General features: G+C 41.1%; 1 long non-coding RNA gene across 1 annotated transcript in view; it reads right to left on the bottom strand.

The window, feature by feature from the left end:
* LOC129392837 (uncharacterized) overlaps positions 1-16,760 on the bottom strand; it is a 580,523-nt gene that overhangs the window by 536,770 nt on the left and 26,993 nt on the right. Inside the window, exon 2 of the long non-coding RNA XR_008619476.1 lies at positions 8,238-8,353. This is a non-coding gene — a long non-coding RNA (uncharacterized lncRNA). The remainder of the gene's footprint in view (positions 1-8,237; positions 8,354-16,760) is intronic.

Below are 16,760 nucleotides of genomic sequence, written 5' to 3' on the forward strand. Positions count from 1 at the left end.
AGGTTTATACTAAGTTTTGGTTTGCTGAGGACCAACTTGCCATATGGTTTTTGTCCTGGTAGAGTTATTTATAATGCCCCACTTACACACTCAAAAGTACATGGTTAGGATGATAAATTATATGATCCTCTACTCTTATCCTGCTGTGGATATTCATCTATTTCCTTCCCTAGATTGTGAGCCCCTGGTAGGTCATGTATCACATTTTATATGTCGTAGTATCCCCTGTGGCTACCATAGTGTTTGACTCAATAAGCTTTTGTAGAGTGAATGCAAACAAATATTTCCCAAGGTCACCCAGGTCTGTCTTAATCCATATTTCCCACTCTCTGCAAGATATCACATTGGAAATGAGACTAATTCATACAGAGACACTGGCTGACATCTTTCTCTTCCTTTAATGCTCATTTGCAGTGTCACCTTCACTAAGAGGCTTCTCCAATCCTCCACTCAGAATCACCACTTCCCTCATCCACCATACTATAGCACCTTAAGAGCGTAATACACCACATCATACTAGGTGATACATTTGATGATCTGTCCTCCCACCCTAGTCTGCAATTTCCCTGAAGGCAAATGATATGTTTTAATCATCAGCGCACACAATACCACAAATACTTTGACTACTAATAATTGCTAACTGTGCCTTCAGGTTTTCTATAATTTAGGTGTGGTGCCAGGCAATTCATGCGTATTATCTTATTTAGTTTCTCAACAATGCTGTGAGTGGTAATATAATTTTAACCAATTTTACACCTAAGGAAACTGAGATTCAAAAAGTTAAAATAATTTACCCAAGGTCATAGTGCTTATAAGTGGTAGATTTGAGATTCAAACTTAGGTTTCTCTATGTCTACATCATATTATTACATATACAGTACATATATTTTTTACCTGATGGGAATCCTTAATTTCTTCATTTATGTCAGATTTTTTTCTATATCTACATCTCTACCTGTATCTTTTTAAAAATAATTTTCTTTTATTAAACCAAAGAAAGGTTTTTATTTTTTATTTATTTATTTATTTTGGCTGCATTGGGTCTCTGTTGCTGCGCGCGGGCTTTCTCTAGTTGCAGCGAGCAGGGGCTACTCTTCATTGCGGTGCGCGGGCTTCTCATTGTGGTGGCTTCTCTTGTTAAGGAACACGGGCTCTAGGTGCGCGGGCTTCAGTAGTTGCAGCACACGAGCTCAGCAGTTGTGGCACGCAGGCCCTAGAGCGCACAGGCTTCAGTAGTTGCAGTGCATGGGCTCAGTAGTAGTGGCTCGTGGGCTCTAGAGTGCAGGGTCAGTAGTTGTGGCACACAGGCTTAGTTGCTCATCAGCACGTGGGATCTTCCCGGACCGGGGATCGAACCCATGTCCCCTGCACTGGCAGGCAGATTCGTAACCACTGTACCACCAGGGAAGTCCCCTATATCTTGCCAGATATTTTTTCTCCCAGAAATCTAAGCCCTGCTTCAGATGTCTTCCGAAAAAAAAAGTCAGAATATACAGTCTTCCTAGCTGACATTTCTGAAAGAGAGGCATCTGGACAGAACTGGCAGTTATTGAATGGCATGTGATTTCTTCACTGTTCTCTATAGAAATACCCATTATCCCTTGATCCAAACAAAAGGGGAGGCTGATATCAAATTCTGTCTTGCCTTCAGCCCCAGTGGAAAGAATTTAAATTCTTGGCTTATTCCACAAAATCCACCAACACATCTTTCAATACTTTAAGCCAGAGACATTGCTAAAGAAATTGTTCACCACGGGTGTCTGGTCCACGTGGGAAGTGAGGTTCTGTATCCACTTATGAGTTGTGTTTCACATCTTATTCTATTAATGATGCTGCCTAAGTGCAAAGAACTGTTCAATACATAGTCCCAATAGGCATCTGTTAACTTTGGACACATACCGAACACTTGACAGTTAACAGTTTTTGTGCATTATCTCCCGTGATTCTGATGAAATAGGCAGAGTGGAGATTAATGAGCCTGTTTTCCAGAAAGAAAAATTAGACTAAGAAAGTTAAATGAAACAATCATAAACTAAGAAGAGCAGAGATGGGTCTCTAACTTTTGTCTTCTAACTCCAATTCCAGTTTTCTTTCTGCTCCTTTTATTCTGTCTTGCTCAGTTATAGAACTCTGAATTATTTGAAAGTTAGGCTATTTTACAACCAGATCATGGGGTATCTTGAAAAAGTTAAATTCATGAGCCATTTATTTAAAAAGTATCAGTTATGGTTGCACACTAAAGTATCTCCAGAGACCAGCCCATATTTGGAATAAGTGAAAAGTAGAGTTCAACAACCACTGTTGTGAGAGCCATCAGTATCTGCACAGGGCAAGCCAGCGAAAAGGCATTCATGCAAAGTAAGACTGACACGCCAGCTTGTAAACTGTTTTCAAATTCAGGATAGTCTCATACTCAAACCAGAATTCCTCTAACTTTTAAAATAAGTTTGCTACAAAAATAATGTTCCAGAGTCAAATACATTTGTAAAATCTGGAATCTATATTGTGTTCATGAAAATTCAAAGTGTAATTAAAATATTAAAACCTCTGAGAAGTCTTTCACTTAAAAGCTAAATTTTAAAATATTTATTTTTGCTAGAGTTTTGTATTGAACAATTTAAAATGAGACTTTTCAATCCATTTTTATACATATTACTATCTTTGGTGTACATTTTAAGATAACTTGCTTAAGATAGTACATCAGTTACTGAAGGACACTTAAGGTTTAAGAGTTTATATTTCTCTTCATATTATTTTTGTTTCCCTTAAATTCCACTGACAGAATATGGAGTAGTAAATCTAGGACCTATAAGCACAATGTTACAGAGAGAACAGCAACAGATTTCTTTCTGGTATACAAGCCATTAGGGTAAATGAAAGGTTTTCTCTGAACCCTTGACAGGCACTTTTCAATTGATTCTATTATTTGTTTTTCACAGCACACTAAAACCAAGGTAAATCCACACAGTATCTCCTGGTGATGCTCTTCTTTGTGGCAGAGATACCTACACCACAAGTCCAGATATCTGAAGCATCACTTTAGGTTTTACACTCTAGTGTGTATGATGGTTTTAAGCTGTGTCCACGGTTCTTTAACAATCCTACCTGCAAAAGGTGAAGCCTACTTCCCTCCCATGGAGTTGTTCGACAGGCATATTTAATTCTGACACACACAGAACACTTAGCAGTACATAGCTGAGTATGGTATGTTGTCTTTACTGATCCTGATGAAACAGAGACTTAGAGACTCTCTTCTAATGAACAGAATGTGGTTGACCCTAGTGGTGAAGCTATCAGCAGTGAGAAGAGATGTAGTGTGGAGTTTATGGCAAACCTCAGTGGACAAATCCCAGTGCAGGTCCCTGGGATTCTGAAGGAAGCCCATTTCGTCACCAACAGGAAAATGTTACGCCCTTTTAGAAACGTTGCTTGGTGTGTTACTGGCCTCTGGTAAGGATGGAACACTTGATCCTGGGACACTACAAGACAGGGCAGGTCTTTTCTCCTTGTGGCTTAAATTATAGTTGGTCAGACTGCTAGAGCCTCTTTCTTTGTGAATCTCCAAATATCAGTACCTTAGGGTATTTTCACTGGATCATTACAACTTTTCAAGAAAAGTATCTCCAATGTCATTCTTGAGGATGCAGGTGAAATTGCTAAGCTGCGTGCTGGCTGTGAAGAGTAGGTCTGGGAAACTGGGGGTTTAAGTAATCTGTATAGAGAATCACAACTGATAGCCACTACTCCCCACCCCACTTTTCAACCACATGTTTCAAAACCAGCTCATAGCCCAGGGTATTTGGTTTTCCTCTGGAGTGCTCTCAGGGGAACTGCTTCATATTTTAAGAGAATACCCCTATGAAGTCTCTATGTTATAACTTCCTCTCTAACTTTACCTTTTTGAAATTTGCTGCAATTACTTGTGTGTTACTATCTCCTCCCATATTACCTTGGGCCTTATGTGATACTACTTTTTTAAAATTGAGTTTTACTACAATTTTATAGGGGTCCTAAAAGGGGAAGCAAATGCCTGTTGTTAATCAAGCACCTTAAATTCTAAGTCTAAAAATGTTTTATTTATGTTGAATTGCCTAGTATGAGGCAGTGACACCCTTTACATCAATCTTTAAGATCCACAAGTTAAAAAGAAATATGAAAAAAATAAGATGACATAGGTCAATTTTCTGAACTTCCATCTCTCTAACAAGCCAGATATATGGCTCTTCATACTTTTTGATGTCAGTCTTTACTGAATATCCAGTTTGTGCCACTTTATTAAGTGCCTTAAGATGCTGTGTCTGATCCTCGTGACAACACATGGGTATTGTTTCAGTTATGCAAGATGAACAAGTTCTAGCAACTTGTCTCTATACTTCTGATAACATCTGGCTATCTGGTACTTTACCTCAGTTTAAAGGTGCTTTCCCTCTTTAAAATAATATTTTTTGTTAGATAGGATGAGTAATGATTAGTGAATTCAACAAATATGTATTCCAGGCTGTGCATTTTGTTGTTTGCTGGTGATAAGGAAATGAATAAGAAACAGCTATGGCCCTAAAAAATTTACATTTTAGTGGTAGTAAAGATATGTAAACAAGTAATTACAATATCACCACAATTACAAAAATTGTAATTATATTAGTTGCAATATTTATTCTAAATAGATATCTATAACAGGAATTGAGATCAGGCATCTAACCCTTTCTAGGGATGCCTCCTCCACTTTAGGCTCAGAGTTGAAAGTAAGTTAATACCGCAAATGTCCCACATGTAACTCCAATAAGGCAACTAAGGAAACATGAAATGATGAATAGCCCAGCCACTGGAAGCAGGCAGATATGGATATGAGTCCTATAATTCCACTTAGCAAAGTCTAAGCTTGGAATACATGTATCACTTAGATTCTCTAGGCTTTATTTTACTCATCAGTATAATGGGGGCATTAATATTTATCTTGCAATGTTGTAATAAGTATCAGATACAGCATCATAACTGAATTGGCTAGCTCTAGACTCTGTCCAGACTGTGATTGCTAGGGAATTGGGGGGTAGAAGTTTATTCCCCAACAATATGCTACCCAATGAGAAATTTTACCACAGCGGAAGGAAAACTGCATTCAGACAATCTAACGAGGGACATATATACTAGAAATATTATTATAATTAGGATATTTGCATTTTTCATAAGTGGAGGCTCACATGCTCCAGACCTCTCTGAGAAATTGCAAGAGTGGGATTCTAACACAGATATGTCTGACTCTAGAGTCAGGGTTCTTTTTTTTTTCTTTTTTTTTTTTGAGTTTTAATTTTTTTTATTTTTTACAAATTTTTAAAAATTTATTTTATTGAAGAATAGTTGATTTATAATGTGTTAATTTCTGCTGTACAGCAAAGTGATCAGTTATACATATGTACACACTCTTTTTCATATTCTTTTCCATTGTGCTTTACCACAGGATATTGAGCATAGTTCCTTGTGCTATACAGTAGGACCTTGTTGTTTATCCATTCTATTTTTTTTTTTTTTTGGCCACGCTGCGTGGAACGTGGGATCTTAGTACCCCAACCAGGGACCAAACCCATGCCCCTGCAGTAGAAGAACGGAGTCTTAACCACTGGACCACCAGGAAGTCCCTATCCATTCTCTATGTAGCAGTTTGCATCTGCTCATCCCAAACTCTCAGTCCATCGCTCCTCCACTCCCCCTCCCCTTGGCAACCACAAGCCTGTTCTCTAGGTCTGTGAGTCTGTTTCTGTTTCATAGACAAGTTCATTTGTGTCATATTTTAGATTCCACATTCAAGTGATATCATATGGTATTTGCCTTTCTCTTTCTGACTTTCTTCACTTAGTGTGATCATCTCTGGGTCCATCCATGCAGAGTCAGGATATTAAACCACTTTACTGTTCTCCTTCTCCAAGTAATCTCTTCCCAGACAGGCAATAGGTAATGAAAACTTTGTTCAATGAGAAATGCTGTCCAAATGCAACAGATTCTTGCTTCCAACTACATTTATTAGATGCAATCTTTATAGCCATTTAAAACAGTATATCATAGCCATTAGAGGTATAGACACTAACATTGCTGCCTGGGTTTAAATCTTAGCTCTGTCAACTTACTAGCTGTGTGATTTTGGGCAAGTTATTCAATTATATGTGTTTCAATTTTCACATCTATAACACAGGACATAATAATAGAACCTACTTCATATGATTGCTGGGAAGATTAAATGAGCTAATATATGTCAAGTGTTAAATGCAACACATGTGTGAGATGTTATTACTATCAGGGTTAGGGTTTGAAGCACTGGGGTTTGAGTGCTGCCAATCACAGGCAGAAACAGTACACTGAGAAGCAATGTATGGAGAAAAGACAGCCCTTTTGACCAGTAGGGGAGGATAACCAGAGAATACATGCAAAGGGTGGTCCTGATAAATGCAGGTGTGAAATGAATTCATGGTCACAGTCTCAGTCCAGGATGAGAAACTTCCCACTGGTTCTAATAGTTTGTTAAGAGCCATCACTTTCTCTAAAGCAAAATTAAACAAACAAGAAAGATAATTACTCCTCACTGGAAGAATTTCTCAAAGGTTAGTAGATCATTTTCTTTTGTGATTCCAGTGACTAAAGACACATGCATACACATAATTTAGTTTCAGTCCCCAGCAGTGGCAGAAATGGGGCTATTTTATGATAAAAATATGAAATGGCTTAATTTGAAGAGGAATTGTGCGATTTTATTCTCCTTTCAGCTTGGACAGCTGGTGTGTGCAAGCACATAAGTATATTAAGGAAGCAAAAACAGGTTCTTCTTGCTCAACATGAGAGTTCCTTAAGTTTCAGATAGCCCATGACATCCCTTAGACAAATAATGACAATTATGCCTAGAGAAATCGCAAGGTGTAATGAAACAATTCTGAAGACCTAAACTGTGCTGTATATGCAGCCACTAGCCAGAGCTGAGTTGGCACAAGCCCATTTACGTAACTTTCTGGTCATCAGCAGCTTCTTCTAGTAAGTAAGAGAGTTGATGTAAATGGCCTCATGTTCCTTTCAGGCTAACACTTATCTGCAAGGTACTTCTTGTTTCGTTGCTGTTGATGTTTGTTTCTTTGTTTTTAAAACCAGGGGCTTGTAGCAGTCTTCTCAGGTCTTTTTTCTTTGGGGAATTGCACCAATTCTTCCCCTCCCCCTCTAAGACTTTCAGTTGATTGGCTTCTCAACCCCATCATAGGGGTGGACACACAATCTAAATTAGTCAAAATATGAATTTTTTCTGGCTGCATAGCCTTAGCTGGGCCAATCACAAGCATTCCTAGAAATTTTGATGACACCATGAAAATAAACCACTCTTTTTCTGCTCCTCTGAATTTCTATTGTAAGAAGGATACTATTCCTAGAAGCTCCTGTAGCCTCATTTGCCACTGATTTGGAAAGATCTTGCCTAAGAATGAAGATAAAATCTCCAAATTCCATCCTTTGAACACGTGGATTAAGCCATACCTGAAGCTATTTGTGACTTCTGTTTCATTTGCACAAGCTAATATTTTTGCCCATTTCATGTTCCATTTGTTCAACTTGACTCTCTGATACTTGCCACCAAAAGCTCTCCGGCTAATGTACTGTAGTTGAATAACAGAAAACACGTACCTTTGAGAGTTGAAATTTAGCCTCTGACAACACCATTAATGCACAAATGATCTGTAATGTCTTGGACAAAGCATTCAACTACAGTGAGATTTGGCTTCTATGTTTACAAAATGATTCCCTAAATGGTGACTCTACATTTTATTAGATTTCCACCACTTGGGTTTATACCTTATCGCCTTTATGAAACTGTAATCTTTTTAAGGATTTTTTTTCAACTTTTGATCTCTATAATGCCTATTGTCTAGCAGACCAGTGTATGTAGGATGAAACAAAACACTGAAAATCAGCCTACGTTATATTTTTAGGAATTTCTTCATAGGCTCTATTATATGGTAAGATGGCAACTGCCTGAATTAAAATCATTCTACCATCTTCCCCTTTGTTTCCTGAGTATTTCATGGCTGGAGACCATGCTGACAGCTGTTCTCCACTGCAGTGCAAAATATTCCTGCAACAACGATGTGTTATTTGACCAAAATTTGTCAGTGCAGAAAACATCACATAATAATTCTCAACATTCCTTCCATCTAAAATTTCAAATCAATCAATCAATTAATTTAAAAATTTCAACCTCTTAGCCCTCCTACCTGATGAACATCCTGGAGAAGACGGAGCCTTCCAGAGTTTCTCAGTGTGACCCAGGTAAGCAGCCTGGAGTGGTGGAGAAGAATCAAGTGCCTCACACTCTCCCAGCTGCTCAAACCTGAAAGAACATTGTTGAACTCATCTGTAGACATCAGTTGCCATTTAGTATGAATTCCCCTAAACCTCCACTGAATCAGAGCCATACATGTCACTCATTGACATGTTCCTGACTAAAAGAACCATCAAATAAGCCAGTCACCAATTTGATGAAGCTGTTTACAGCAGCAAGTGGCCAGGGAAGATAGAGTAGAACTTCCACATGTGGTGTACCAGGCTCCAATTCTGAAAACAATGGAATTGCCTCTTATGTACTTAACTGTATTTAGCCCTTGAAACCACGCAGGGCAGTATGTGCCTGAGAGCAGGGAAAACACTCAGAACAAGCAAAGATCAGAGGGTGCTGGAATTGCAGAGAGGAACAGCCAGGATGTGGAATGTCTGAATCTTGTACTGGGTTTTGTTACAGAACTAGCCACCCAAGTTGTTGCTACTAAAAATTCTTAAGTAAATCAATAACAAAGTGGTTAAATCAGATTGCCATTGGATTCCTGCTGATGGTTCTCAAATTCTACTCCTTGGAAAGGCAAGATTCATGATGAGCTCTCGAGGAAAGAGACATGGTGAGATATGTTTGAAGGGAAAGAGTAGTCACTGTAGCAGGAGTCAAAGAGAATATAGCAGATTTCAGGCTTCCTTTCCCCATTTCAACAAAACAATCTAAATATTTTACACATTGAGGTTTCCTGTCAGATTTTGTTTGGATAAAATAAGAAAGGGATGGGGCTTTCCTGGTGGCGCAGTGGTTGAGAGTCCGCCTGCTGATGCAGGGACACGGGTTCGTGCCCCGGTCTGGGAGGATCCCACGTGCCGCGGAGCGGCTGGGCCCGTGGGCCATGGCCGCTGAGCCTGTGCGTCCGGAGCCTGTGCTCCGCAACGGGAGAGGCCACGACAGTGAGAGGCCCGCATACCGCAAAAAAAAAAAAAAAAAAAATAAAGAAAGGGATGGTGCAGATAAATGAAAGTCACTCTTCTAGGTCAGGTCAGGGACCAATGGGCAACATACCTTCTGATCGTGACACTGCACAGGCAAAAGGAAAGGGGTCAAAAACACCTATTAAGGGAGATTTTTCACATCCAAGAACATAGGAAGATGCGTGTGCTGTTGAGGGGAAGTTCTATAAACGATGTAAAAGACTGTGATAACTGAGAAATTGGGTGTGGGGGACCGCAGACTGCAGCACTCAAGGCGATGGGCTGAGCGACGTGTTCCTTCTAAGGCAGATGGAGGAGCAGTTTGCGCATCTCCCTTGGTTGAGCATAGGGCCCAAAAAATTTTTCTAAAAAGTTTTTCTATGGCTGCTTCTGAGACTCAAAGTATTATCGATCCATGTCTTTTTGGTTCATTTGACCACGTTAAGCCAAAATGTATGTGGAAAGTTGCTGAGGCAGTCATTGGACAGATTTCCATCTGGTCTTATTTCTGGGCAAGTTTCTGGCTCATCACCCTTTTCTGAAACAAACTAAAGTCATAGAATTTTGTTTGTTTTTGTTTTATTTTTTATTGTTTCCCTCCTTTTTGCTTCTCATTGTTTTTAGCCTACATTGTCCACTGATTAAGAAGTGCATCTTTACCACAGAGCACCGGCATAAGGCACAGTCCCTCTCCTTAAGAAGCTTGGAGTTTGGTGAAAAAGACAAGCATATGGGACACTAACTGCAAAGAATTCAGGTGTAATGGTTAAGAGCCCAGGCTCCAGGATCAGAGTAACCGGGCTGAATCTTGCTCCTGCAGATTAATGTCTTGATGACCTTAGAACATTTACTGATATCTCTATATCTCAGTCCCCTGATATGAGCAATGAAGAAAACAAACATACCTACCTAACATGACAGGGCTGGTGTGAGGACTAGATGAGGTAAAATACATGGGTGTTGAACAGAATGATGGCTCCCCCAAAAGATGTCCACATCTTAATCTCTGGAACCAATGCATATGTTACTTTATGTAGCAAAAGGAACTTCGCAAATGTGATTCAGTTAAGAATTTTAAGACAGGACGGTATCCTGCATAATTTGAGTGTGCCAAATGTGGTCACAAGGGTCGTTAGGAGGGAGGAAGTAACTTCAGAGTCAGAGAAGGATGTGTGATGATGAAATCAGAAGTCAAAAAGAGAAGCAGGAAGATGCTACTCTCATAGCCTTGAAGATGGACAATGGGGCCATGAGAAACAGAACACAGGCAGCTTTTCAAGATGGAAAAGGGAATGAATTCTCTCCTGGAGCATCCAGAAGGAATGCAACCCTCTTGATAGCAGCAAGACACATTTTTGATTTCTAACCTCCAGAGCATAAGATAATAAACCTGTATTGTTTTAAGCCCTAATTTTGTGGTAATTTGTTGACAGCAGCAATAGAAAACTGATACAATATGAATAGCATTTAGAAAAGAGCTTAGAACATAGAAGGTATGCAGTAAGTATAAACCATGGTAAGTAATAAAAGAGAGGAAAGTGTGGGAAGAAGATACACATCTTGGAGGATTCAGATGAATCAGAATTTAGCAGACAGAACATACCACTACTGTGGAAAGCACATGGATTGTGATCCACCAGTTTATGACCAGCATGTCCTTTGGAAAATTACTTAACCATATGGAGCCTCAGGGCCCTTATCTCTAAATAAAGGTAATGATGCAGGTCTTGATGGGCTGTATGTATGTGCACTTCTGTAATTACATAATCATTGAGCTCTTTCTCTTGACTCCCAGCTACTCAGGAGCAGGGTCTATTTTTTATGCCTCAGACCTAACACTGTTAGGACTTAATATAGTTTTGCTCAATAAATATAAGTGTGTGCAAAGTAGTACGAAAGCAAAGAGAAGGGAAGGACTCACTGCTTGCAAGATGGGGCTTTGGGAATGGTTCAGAGAGATGGCTTTTGATCTGGTTCAAAATAAGACAGATGCACAGATTTCTACCTCAATTTACTCTCCACTATGAGATACGTTTAATGTAAATAGCTATCGTTCACTGAACATCTACTATGTTCCCTTGATTAATGCAGTATTTCTGATCTTCCAAGTCCTTACAATTTATTATGCTCCTTTTACACAAAAGGGAAGTGATGCTCAAAGAGGAAAAATAACACATGCAAAGTCACATAACTTACAATGAGTAGAGTCAGAATTCTAAGTCACTCTGTCTTATTCCAAAGGATCCTGCCCAGATCCCTGACATGAGCTCTTGGGGAGGGGCAAGACAGACAGGCAAGTGCTGATGCTGACTTGTGATAAATCTGCATTCATTTTCATCCGCCCCTGCCAGGCTCCCGGTCATGCTGTCCCTGCTTCTGAGGAGAAGCTTGCAGCATCTCTAGGTCCCAGCTGCTACTCTGTCTGACCACAGTACTGAGAAGGATATCTCTGATCCCAAAGATGGCCTACCTGATTCCTCATCTTTCCTGAGGCCTCAGAATGTTCCACAAACACGAGGAAACAAGTCTCTGGTGGGGTCCCATTCAATAAACGTCTAAGACCTTTCTTGGTTTGCAACCAGGATAGTATTTTGGAAAAAGGTGTGTCTGAGCGAAACTGCCCTGTTTCTTGCAATTCAAGAGAAACCTAACCACGGGGTTGTCCTTGTTGTCAATCATGCATGCTGTGCCCCAAGCAAAAAGGACATGACTTTTAAGAGTCTGCAAGAAATAATCCTGGATGTGACACTATTTTAAAGCAACACATTATTTCTAGGACAAAAAACTTACACTGTTGATTCATCACTTAGTATTTTTTGTCAAAGTCCTCTGCATCTTCTGTAAGTCCATTCTTTTCAAAAAGGGGGAAAAAAATAAGAGAGTAAAGTGGCTCACCCAGAGAACTAAAGCCAAGATCAAAAAAAACATATAACAGTAACCAGACATTAAGTGATTTCATTCTGAGTAAAATGGTGGCCTTGAGCCAGCAAAGGGGTCCAGCAAGTTATGACAAATCCCAAACATATTTACAACATTTTGCCTTTATATGCTTTCTTTAAAATAAAAGGGTCCATAACTCATATCATATTCTCAACTGGACCCATGACTTCAAAGTGGCAAAAACCTACTTCTCCAGCTGATAACTCAGGTCATTTCCAATCACAGTATTATTTTTCTATGGCATCATTATTCACATCATATTGCAGACAGTCTGTTGCAGGTACAGGAGGGATGAACAGTCAGAACACAGAGTATTTTTATGGTACTGAAACCACTCTGTATACTACCATACTAATTGATACATGCCATTATTCATTTGTCCAAACACAGAGAAAGTACAATGCCAAGAGTGAACCCTAATATTAAACTATGGACTTGGGGTGATTGTGACGTGTTAATGTTCATCAGTTATAACAAAATGTGCCACTCTGTTGAGGGATATAGATAATAAGAGAGACTATGCATGTGTGGGTGCAGGAGTTGTATAGAAAATCTGTGTACCTTCCCCTCAATTATGTTGTGAACCTAAAATTTATTTAGAAAAAATTTTTTTAATTTTTAAATTAAAAAAATTTCTTAATAAAAATATATGTTTATTAAGCACACACTGTGTGGTAGGCAACAGTCAGAACAACAGAGCAAGCAAGGTAGTCAAGGTTCTTGCCTGCAGGTACTTAAGATCTGAAGGGAGACAGATAATTAAATACAACAGAAATGAAGCCGGATGATGGTCTGATAAGGGTGCATAGGAGCCCTAGGAACACTGTGGCCAGCCAAGCACCTGACTGGGTAGGGTAGATCAGGAATGTTCTTCATGGTGATTTTAAGACTGGCTAATCGCACCTAGCTGTGCAGGCTGAGAACTAAACCATAAGAGGTACCATTCCCATAGTTGTGATGAGAATAATTTTCCTTGGAGGTGATACAGTGGAGTGGCCTTGTCCTATGTATAAATAAATGAGTAACTACTATATATCTGCACCCTTCTAGTTTTGGAGGACAAAAGAGAGTAAGTGAGCATCCCTCCTATCCTGACGCTTAAGTTTTAATAAGAAACACAATCCTGAATGAAAAATACAATCACAATAAATGTTACAGTTTGTGACTAAGATGACCATAAAATTTATTATTAAAATGGAGACACTTTTAAGAGAACAGGAGATGCTTTGTTATGCCAGAAAAACAGGAGTAAACAGGACTGTCCCTGGGAAACCTAAATAGATGGTCCCCCCTGCTTTGATGGGCAGGGAAGACATCAAGAAGTGGATGTCAACAAGAGGATCTTGAGTTACTCTCTCAGAATGAGTTATAGCTAAGGAAGTAGCAGCTTAGCAGAGCAAATGTGGGCCAGATAAGCCTCCAACCCGCAATTGCCAACATTCCACCTCTGGTAAAAGAGTAAGTCAACAGGAGGCAAGAGGATGAATGGTCCTGCTAAAGGCACTGAGCACATGCCAGCCTTGCTGAGGTGTGAAGGAAGGTGGGCACTAGAGGAGATGTACAAAGAGGTCAGATCTTCTGGTCCAATTATGTAGATTGGATTTTTTTCCTGAGACAACTGGAAGTCATTTAAGTATGCTAATCAAAGATGGCACATGACCCATTTTGTCCTTAAAAATATCTCTGGCTGTGGTAGGGAAATGAATTAGAGGAGGCCAGGCAGGAAGAAGGGAGGACAATTTGAGGGCACTGTGATAGTACAATGTGGTGGCCATGGGGGAGGCGCAGGGGGATGGACAGAGTAGACAGAGCTGCAGGCTATGCAGGAGGTAGAATCACTAAGATTTATTGATTGAATGTAAGGAACTGAGGGGGGAAAGGAAGTTCGAAATGCAATTTATTAAGAATGCTAAGTTGAGAGAAGAAGGGACATTTATGAGTTCACTTTGATGAGTTTTAAGTGTCCTAGGAATGTCCAAGTAGAGACATTAATAAACATGGTGGACATGAGGCTAGGATTTTGCTAGAGACAGAGCTTTGAGATCCATTATAATTCTAATGTAGATTGACATATACGAATGAAAAAGTTCTCCGAATTTAATGAGAAGAGAGACATAAATAGAATTTAGAATTACCAATATTAGAGGCAAAAGAGCAGAACCTTGGAAGGTTCTGAGAAACAGTGTCCAGAGAGGCAGGAGGACATCCAGAAGAAAATGGAGAGGGTCCTCTAGGAAGATGACGGAAGAGTAAGACGTGGAGATCACCTTCCTTCCCACAGATACATCAGAAATACATCTACACGTGGAACTGCTCCTACAGAACACCTACTGAACGCTGGTAGAGGACCTCAGACCTCCCAAAAGGCAAGAAACTCCCCACGCAACTGGGTAGGGCAAAAGAAAAAAGAAAAAACAGAGACAAAAGAACAGGGACGGGACCTGCAACAGTGGGAGGGAGGGAGCTGTGAAGGAGGAAAGGTGTCCACACACTAGAAGCCCCTTCTCGGGCGGAGACTGCGGGTGGCGGAGGGGAGGAAGCTCCGGAGCCACGGAGGAGAGCGCAGCCACAGGGTGCGGAGGGCAGAGCGGAGAGATTCCCGCACAGAGGATCGGTGCCGACCGGATTCCCGCAGAGGACCGGTGCCGACCGGCACTCACCAGCCCGAGAGGCTCGTCTGCTCACCCGCCGGGGCGGGCGGGGGCTGGGAGCTCAGGCTCGGGCTTCGGTCGGATCCCAGGGAGAGGACTGGCGTGAACACAGCCTGAAGGGGCTAGTGCACCACAGCTGGCCGGGAGGGAGTCCGGGAAAAAGTCTGGACCTGCCGAAGAGGCAAGAGACCATTGTTTCGGGGTGCGCTAGGAGAGGGGATTCAGAGCACTGCCTGAATGAGCTCCAGAGACGGGCGTGAGCCGCAGCTATCAGTGCGGGCCTCAGAGACGGGCATGAGATGCTAAGGCTGCTGCTGCCGCCACCAAGAAGCCTGTGTGCGAGCACAGGTCACTATCCACACCTCCCCTCCCGGGAGCCTGTGCAGCCCGCCACTGCCAGGGTCCCGTGATCCAGGGACAACTTCCCCGGGAGAACTCACGGCGCGCCTCAAGCTGGTGCAATGTCATGCCGGCCTCTGCCGCCGCAGGCTCGCCCCGCCTCCGGGTCCCTCCCTCCCCCCGGCCTGAGTGAGCCAGAGCCCCCGAATCAGCTGCTCCTTTAACCCCGTCCTGTCTGAGCAAAGAACAGGCACCCTCAGACGACCTACACACAGAGGTGGGGCCAAATCCAAAGCTGAACCCCAGGAGCTGTGCGAACAGAGAAAGGGAAATCTCTCCCAGCAGCCTCAGGAGCAACGGATTAAATCTACACAATCAACTTGATATACCCTGCATCGGTGGAAAACCTGAATAGACAACGAATCATCCCAAATTGAGGAGGTGGACTTTGAGAGCAAGATATTTCCCCTTTTCCTCTTTTTGTGAGTGCGTATGTGTATGCTTCTGTGTGAGATGTCTGTATAGCTTTGCTTTCACCATTTGTCCTAGGGTTCTGTCCGTCCGTTTTTTATTCTTTCTTTAAAAATTTTTTTTCTTAATAATTATATTTTATTTTAATAACTTTATTTTATTTTATCTTACTTTATTTTATCCTTTCTTTCTTTCTTTCTTTCTACTTTTTCTCCCTTTTATCCTGAGCCGTGTGGATGAAAGGCTCTTGGTGCTCCAGCCAGGCGTCAGGGCTGTGCCTCTGAGGTGGGAGAGCCAACTTAGGGCACTGGTCCACAACAGACCTCCCAGCTCCACGTAATATCAAACGGCAAAAATCTCCCAGAGATCTCCATCTCAACAACAACACCCAGCTTCACTCAACGACCAGCAAGCTACAGTGCTGGACACCCTATGCCAAACAACTAGCAAGACAGGAACACAACCCCACCCACTAGCAGAGAGGCTGCCTAAAATCATAATAACATCACAGGCACCCCAAAACACACCACCAGACGTGGACCTGCCCACCAGAAAGACAAGATCCAGCCTCATCCACCAGAACACAGGCACTAGTCCCGTCCACCAGGAAGCCTACACAACGCACTGAACCAATTTTAGCCACTGGGGACAGACACCACCAACAACAGGAACTACGAACCTGCAGCCTGCGAAAAGGAGACCCCAAACACAGTAAGATAAGCAAAATGAGAAGACAGAAAAACACATAGCAGATGAAGGAGCAAGGTAAAAACCCACCAGACCTAACAAATGAAGAGGAAATAGGCAGTCTACCTGAAAAAGAATTTAGAATAATGATACTAAAGATGATCCAAAATCTTGGAAAAACAATAGAGAAAATGCAAGAAACATTTAACAAGGAACTAGAAGAACTAAAGAGAAAACAAGCAATGATGAATAACACAATAAATGAAATTAAAAATACTCTAGAAGGAATGAATAGCAGAATAACTGAGGCAGAAGAATGGATAAGTGACCTGGAAGATAAAATAGTGGAAATAACTACTGCAGAGCAGAATAAAGAAAAAAGAATGTAAAGAACTGAGGACAGTC

The sequence above is a fragment of the Physeter macrocephalus genome, chromosome 15, assembly GCF_002837175.3.
Source record: "Physeter macrocephalus isolate SW-GA chromosome 15, ASM283717v5, whole genome shotgun sequence".
Lineage (NCBI taxonomy): Eukaryota > Metazoa > Chordata > Mammalia > Artiodactyla > Physeteridae > Physeter > Physeter macrocephalus.